This window comes from Scylla paramamosain, chromosome 8 (assembly GCF_035594125.1).
Source record: "Scylla paramamosain isolate STU-SP2022 chromosome 8, ASM3559412v1, whole genome shotgun sequence".
NCBI classification, from domain to species: domain Eukaryota; kingdom Metazoa; phylum Arthropoda; class Malacostraca; order Decapoda; family Portunidae; genus Scylla; species Scylla paramamosain.
The window spans coordinates 17,537,040-17,544,461 of NC_087158.1; the positions used below are offsets into that span (position 1 = coordinate 17,537,040).

The window sequence follows — 7,422 nt, forward strand, 5'->3', positions numbered from 1 at the left end:
AGTAGTAGTAGTAGTAGTAGTAGTAGTAGTAGTAGTAGTAGTAGTAGTAGTAGTAGTACTAGTAGTGATAGGAGGAGGAGGAGGAGGAAGAAGAAAAGGAGGAGAAAGGAGGAGGAGGAGGAGGAGGAGGAGGAGGAGGAGGAGCAGCAGCAGCAGCAACAAGAAGAGGAGCAGCAGCAGCAGCATACAAAGGAATAGAGGAAAATGGTGTTTGCGAGGACTATAGGAGCTACATTATCTAATCTACATGTGAAGAAGCAGGAGAGTATGTCTGGGATGAAAATTTTACTTGAGAAGTTGCGGAAGGAATAAGTAGAGAGAGAGAGAGAGAGAGAGAGAGAGAGAGAGAGAGAGAGAGAGAGAGAGAGAGAGAGAGAGAGAGAGAGAGAGAGAGAGAGAGAGAGAGAGAAGCTCCTTTGAAATGTAATGGTATTTAAGGCTGCCAAAGTAGGACCTGGTTTATAAATGGACGGGTGAGAAAAATACGAGTTATGGTTTGATTTAACATTAGCGTAATAAGTTTTGACCCAAACAACTCGTTATTGTCCGTCTTTAATCCGTTATCTCCGCGGCATGTAAGTGGCCGAAAGTGAAGTAGTCGTGTAGATTAATGATGATGAATCCACTAAAAGTATTTTTAACGTATTTTATGGTTCCTCTTGGTTTTCACCGCAATGGGATAAGCATTTCGATTTTTTTTTTTTTTTTTGAGGAGTTCTTCATGTTATTTACTTTGATGATTTTTTTTTGTTTCTCTGATCTTCACGCTCTATAATTCGTCAGTTTTTATTTTTTCCGTCCGCTTATGACTTAGAGTACGGTCGTTACTTTTTCTTAGGCGTAGTACGTTGAAAACATTGTGTAATGTCGAGGCACAGATATCTTGACTTTTTGTGTGTGTGTTCATTTATATACAATATGAGTAGTACAGTAATTACCGATGAAGAGTAAAACTGATGCATAAAGACGATAGAGTGTAATTTCCTCCCTCCCTGTTATGTGTGTGTGTGTGTGTGTGTGTGTGTGTGTGTGTGTGTAGCGGAACCCTTGCATACATGGACCAAGAAAGAAAAGATTATGGAAAGATAAAACTCACCCACTTGACGTAGCCCTTCAGAGAGAGAGAGAGAGAGAGAGAGAGAGAGAGAGAGAGAGAGAGAGAGAGAGAGAGAGAGAGAGAGAGAGAGAGAGGCTAACCACACGCGCACATACACCCTTCCCTTCCGGACCAGAATAAAGAGATTACTGAGATAAGAAAAGTGGCGATGATGGTGGAGTGATAAAGGAAGGAGAGTGGAGGAGCGCGCCAGGGAACGAAGGGGGACTGATGGCGATGGGAGAACGAAGCACGATGAGCCGGGATGAGGGGATGATGGTGACGCCGTTGATGGTGACTGATGGTGGGCGCGGAGATAACTGCTATTGCGTGGAAGGAAAGGGGACTGATAAGACTTGATATCCTTTATTAGTGTCGCTATTAATGTGTTTTATTTAGTTTGTTTGCTATTGGTAGTAATGTTGACATGTTTATTTGTTTATATTTACTTCTGGAATTGTTTGCTGATTTCGTAGTTTTTAGTATTGTTGATATATTTACTTATTTTACTTCATTCTTAATTCCTAATTGTGAACGTCCTATTAATGCATTTACTTATTCATTTTTCTGTTAAAATTGTATATGTTAACAGTTCATCTTTGTATTATTCCTATTATTTCTTCTTTATTTGCTGCTTTGTGTGGCCGACACCAAGGAACCCTATCTGATCCGAGATGGAAAAGTTGCCTTTCTGAAGTGCAATGTGCCGTTAGGATTTACCAGGCTCTTCTCGGCGCGTGATGAGAGTTTGTAATGTAATCTCCTAAAAGTTGAAGCGAGTTCGTCGGTGGTGTGACGGTCTGCCACACGACGCTTCGCAGTTTTCCATGTAGCCGTTTGGATTTAATGTACAGGGTGATAAAGGTCTCAGCGGGTACTCATACGTCACATGTCCCTTGAAACACTGTAATATCCTCCTTCCCTGTTGTGTGTGTGTGTGTGTGTGTGTGTGTGTGTGTGTGTGTGTGTGTGTGTGTGTGTGTGTGCTTACCTAGTCGTAGCACGCAGGGGGTGAGTTGCACTCCTGTGGTTCTATCTACGCATATGTATTTGTCCATCTTTTCCTTTAGTTGAGCTAACACATCACTACTGGCGTGGATGTTGGCTCCTTTTTGACGTGGTCGGCAGGATGAGGAAGGCGGTCTGTGTCTTTAGAGTAAGATAATGATATCTTTTTCGATCCGGTACATAAATGTCATAAGGACAAAATGTTGAATAGTTTTAAAGAATGTCTGGGATTCCCTGACCGCTCGTCCTTTTGAAAGAATTACCAAGCGTATGAAAAGCGAGAACCAGCGTCGAATGAGATTAACCCGCCTCTACATCTCTTCTATTATACATTCCTGATATACGTATATTTGCATACTGCTCTCATCACTTTTTCCCACTAATCGCTGGCTTTACGCGAGGAATTTGGTTCAGAAATGAATTAGCAGGAGGAATAACTGTATCTTCACTCCTCCCCACCCAGATCGCCTCCCTGCATCCTCTGCCACCACCTAACAGCAGCTAACGATCCAGGGGCTGCGGCGGGCGTCACGGGACCTCACTAATGCTCCGTCACTAATTGCATTTTGTTGAGTTTCTTTTTTTATAGTTTTTACTCTGCTATGGCGGAACAGAGGAAGGAGAGAGCAGCAGATGGGAAAGAAATGCGCCACTCACTTCAATTTGACTCATGTTTGGGATTGAGTTTTGCTCCTGATTTTGGTCGACAGATATGCTGTACATCTGCTTCTGTTGTTATGTGGGCGATGCTTGACATGAGAACCAATAGCCACACTATGTTACTGATGCGTGTGACTGTTTACTATGCGCAAGACGGTATCGAATTTTAAGAAAACCATACCTGAAAATATCTATACTTCTTTGTACAGCATAATCAGTGACAGCACTGAGGAGTAATTGTATATAAACATTTTAAAAATTTAGATTGAAAGCGCTTGTCTCTATTATTTTTGGTTACGTACAAAGTCTGAATCCCATTTGCTGCCAACGGACACCAATCAATAACGGATCCTGTACAAGGGGATACTGTGTCCTCAGTTTCCTCCATTCTGAAATTCGGAGCCAGTGTCTGTGTTGCGGGAGGTGACAGGACACGTCGCGGCGGGGACGTCTGATGGGACGGTCTGGGAATTCTGTGGACCTCAATCCTACCGAAAGTTGGCCTCATGCTGCAACCAAGGACTGACTAAGCCGAGTCCCTGACCACCGGCAGGAGCTCAAGGGCGTCTCACTAAGGATGAGCGGCAAATATAACCCTTTTCCAGGAGACGCTTGTGTCAGCCACGTCCAAAAGAAAACACTTATGAAAAAGGTACACGAAGAAGACATCGAATTTCCTATATGCTTTCGTAATCCTTTGATCTTTAGTCTTTGCTACAAAGGGTCTCGCTGTTCAGAGAGAGAGAGAGAGAGAGAGAGAGAGAGAGAGAGAGAGAGAGAGAGAGAGAGAGAGAGAGAGAGAGAGAGAGAGAGAGAGAGGTTGTGACTAAAATCACTCAGCATAAGGGGAGCACTTTTCTTACTCAGTTGCTATATAATGCCCATGAATTCTGTACACAATACCAGAAAAAAAAAGAGTGAAATTTGACCACGGGGAGAAGCAGAAGGCAATATCTCGCAATGAAGTCGGAGAGGCCGGTCGATGGTGAAGTTTGGTCTGTGGGTTTTAAAGATGCAAAGCCGCCGCGAGTCTGTTTTAGCATTAAACCTGAGTTGTGCTGAAGATGGAGGCCGTGCTGGTGTGCCTCGGGCGGGGAGGTGGGTGGGGAGGGGGGACACTGAGTGGTGCTGGGTGGCTGGTGCAGGCGGTGGTGGCGGTGGAGGTGGTGGTGGTGGTGGTGGTGGTGGTGGTGATGGTGTCGTTCCTGATAATGGTCTTGTTTTCTTTGGTGTTGTGGTGTTTCTCTTCCTGTCTAGTTTGGGTCTCAGTGATAAGTCTGGTAATTCCGGTGCTCCTGGGCTTGTTGCTGTCGCTGCGTTTGGTCCTGGTGCTTCTAGTCGTGGTGGGTCTTTCATGTTCCCGAAGTGGTCTTTTTTGGTGTTGCGGGTTTTTTGGTCTTGGCCTTATATGTCACAGACTGTTCATCCTAATAGAATTCATTATGGTGTCTGTGATCTGCAGGAAGTATCAAGTATTGAGGATAAATACCCTATCCTCACCTTTCTCTTAATGACGTTTCTTTCCTCGTGGCAGAGGGAGAAAGTATTTTTGTCTTTGTTGGAGAACAATGCCTCGAAAAACCGCGGCGTAAATGAGTCTTCCTTTTAAAAGGCATTCAGAGCATTTATTCCGCTCCCCTAGAAAGGCTGACAAACAATAGCCTGTAGGTGGGTTTCCCTTTGCCATTGTTAACACGGGCGGCCTTACATTAGGAGCCGAGGGAAAAGCCCTGATTAGAAGCACATCTACCAGCATAAAGGTGGACGGGAAACCTCTGGTGCAGCCATGCCTGTATACGTATTTTGAAAAGAACCTCTGGAATGAGATTATCACGAGCAGCGCACCGACGCAAGATGCATCGAAGGGTGGTAGCATTTTTCTCTAATTAGTCATTATCATCTTGTCATCATTCCGAGAGAAAGAGACAGAGCTTGTCATTGATATACACTTAGTTATTTTCACTGTTGGGATCCCCGTGGTATGAGAGATCAGGGGTTGTGGGCACCAGACATAACTTTCTTGAGAAAGTGTGCAAGGTATTACTAAAGAACAACTGTGTTAAGATTTCTTTTAAATTTTGTTGATGCAACGGATTAGCTATTTAAAAAAAATGAGAGAGAATCGGCTCGAGGCAGACGATGGAGGCTTCCAAGAAAAACAAGATTACGGTTTATAAGAGGAGAACATAGCCTATTCAACCTATTCAATTAGATTCCTTCAGCAATTTTGATACTTTATTCAAATTTTCATAGTTAAAGACACATTTAATTAACTGATCAGTCATACAAATCAATCCCAATATGTTATGCAGCCCATGGTAAAGAGGCAGGAGTGTGGTCCAATAGCTGATTGAGTAGCTTAGGGACACAACAAAGAGATCATGGAAAGGAAGCGAGTGCAAGAGTCGAGTAATGGAAGCTGGAGGAGCGGCTGGTGAAGGGTTGAAATCGTGTCGTGGACGAAGTGAAGCCTTGGTTCGAGAGAAGAAAAGCGAGTGGAGAGGAGAGTGGTGGAATGGTTCTGACAAGTGGAGAGGACGGCTGCAGGGTCTGGAGGATGGAGGGCGTGGATGAATATGAGCCGAGAGCCTTCGGGGGACAGAGTGAGATAGTGGAAAGGAATACAAACATCCACGATGAAAAGAAAAGCTGGAGCGTTGGGGAAGTAAAAGTATAAAGATATAATACAATAAAAAGGCACAAGAAAACCCACACAAGCGGAAAAATCTATATACATTGACAGAAAGAGAGAGAGAGAGAGAGAGAGAGAGAGAGAGAGAGAGAGAGAGAGAGAGAGAGAGAGAGAGAGAGAGAGAGAGAGAGAGAGAGAGAGAGAAAGTACCTCTACGAAATAGGGAATTGTTGAGTGATTTTAGAAATTTCCGGGAGGCTATGACACACACACACACACACACACACACACACACACACACACACACACACACACACACAGAAGGAGAGTTTGTCCCTCTCAAGTTCTAACAGCTTTCCTCAAATATTTGGCGGTGCGGCCCAGGTGACAGCACAACAGCAGCAAGTTCCGGACAAACAGGAACTGTGGCTGACGAGTGACAGGAGTAGGAAAAGCCCGCGCCTAGCCTCGGCTGTCTCGTGTTTCAGCCCCGAACTCCCGCCGTCAGCTCTCCCTCTCCCTCTCTCCCTCATCACGGTCGTTACGGCGCACACTTTGTCTTCCAGCAGTGGACGTGTAATTGTTTGGAGTAACTTTTCGTCGTAGGGAGAGATGAGCTTTATTTAGATTCCCATATACAATAACTGGGTTCCGTGTGTTGTGTTGCGTTGTTGAGAGAGAGAGAGAGAGAGAGAGAGAGAGAGAGAGAGAGAGAGAGAGAGAGAGAGAGAGAGAGAGAGAGAGAGAGAGAGAGAGAGAGAGCTGCGTTCGTCCTCACTGGCCCCTTTGCTCCCTTGTTTTGTCCATTGTTTTGTCTGTAGCTCTAGTTCTTTTTCTTTTTAACGTCTAAGTACAGTATTGATTTCTCTCTCTCTCTCTCTCTCTCTCTCTCTCTCTCTCTCTCTCTCTCTCTCTCTCTCTCTCTCTCTCTCTCTCTCAGTATATTCCTCTCTCCCTTCCAACCGTATATTTCTCTTTGCTCCCCTTTCCCTTTCCATGTTTATACACTTTTTCTAATTTAACAGTCATGTTCATGCATTTCTTCTGTTGTTTTCCCCTCTATAGGTATTACTCTTTCCTCCTCCTCCCTCCCAGCACCTTCCCCTCCGGCCTGTCGGTCACCGAGGGGAGGCTGGCAAGAGTAGCCTTGTCCCTCCATCTCTTGTTTCCTGCTGGGCTGTGCCAATTTGACGGGGAATTGCCACACAACAAGGGCATAGTCCTAGCGCACGTCAAACTCTCATTACAGAATGGACGTCTACAGTGCAACGCAGCGGCGGGGCGGTACGGCCGAGACTCCAGTGCCGCGAATGTGGGGAACTTACTCCATGATGATGGAGGCTGGATTGTTACTCGCCTGCCTCTGCTAACGCTGACTGAGGGACTGCCAGGAATGAGGTACACAACATTCCAATGTGACGGAAAACTTTCAATTTATTTTTATTATACAACTTAAAGTTATGTGAATGATTGTTCATTGAAGACATGGTAGAGAATTCAAGGAGTTGAGAGTAAAAAAAAAAATAATAATAATGAAATGCCAGGAAGAAAAATCGTAATGGCGAAGCAAAACAAATTTCGTTTCAAAAGTCACTGACTGCTTCTGACGGCTGGAGTCGGTCAGGGGAACATACTTAGTCAGCTGTAGTGGAGACTAAGGGAGGAGGGGAAGGGGCACCGTTGAAGGGGATTACTTTTGTCAAGAAGAGAAAACTGGAGAAAAGGGGTAGAAAAGATTTGGAGGCAGGAGAGAGAGAGAGAGAGAGAGAGAGAGAGAGAGAGAGAGAGAGAGAGAGAGAGAGAGAGAGAGAGAGAGAGAAAGTGGTTTCGATGAGGCCAGCCGAACTGGCTCTGATGTGAGGAGAGGAGTTCAGGTCCTGTGTTCGGGCAGGCGTGAGGGGAAAAAAACGTTCTTGAGAATTTTTGGAAAGGTCTAAGGGAAAATTGTTGATTGGTGACCAATCTTCGTCTTTCTTAATGAACAGCCTGGCGTAAAGGGACCACTGACCTGCCTACCGACCTACTT

At 44.9% G+C, this 7,422-nt stretch overlaps 1 long non-coding RNA gene across 1 annotated transcript in view; it reads left to right on the forward strand.

The window, feature by feature from the left end:
- The window catches only part of LOC135102891 (uncharacterized), an 80,840-nt gene extending 73,674 nt beyond the window's left edge, over positions 1 to 7,166 (forward strand). The window contains exon 3 of the long non-coding RNA XR_010269823.1: positions 6,646 to 7,166. This is a non-coding gene — a long non-coding RNA (uncharacterized LOC135102891). The remainder of the gene's footprint in view (positions 1 to 6,645) is intronic.
- The last annotated feature ends 256 nt before the right edge of the window (positions 7,167 to 7,422 follow it).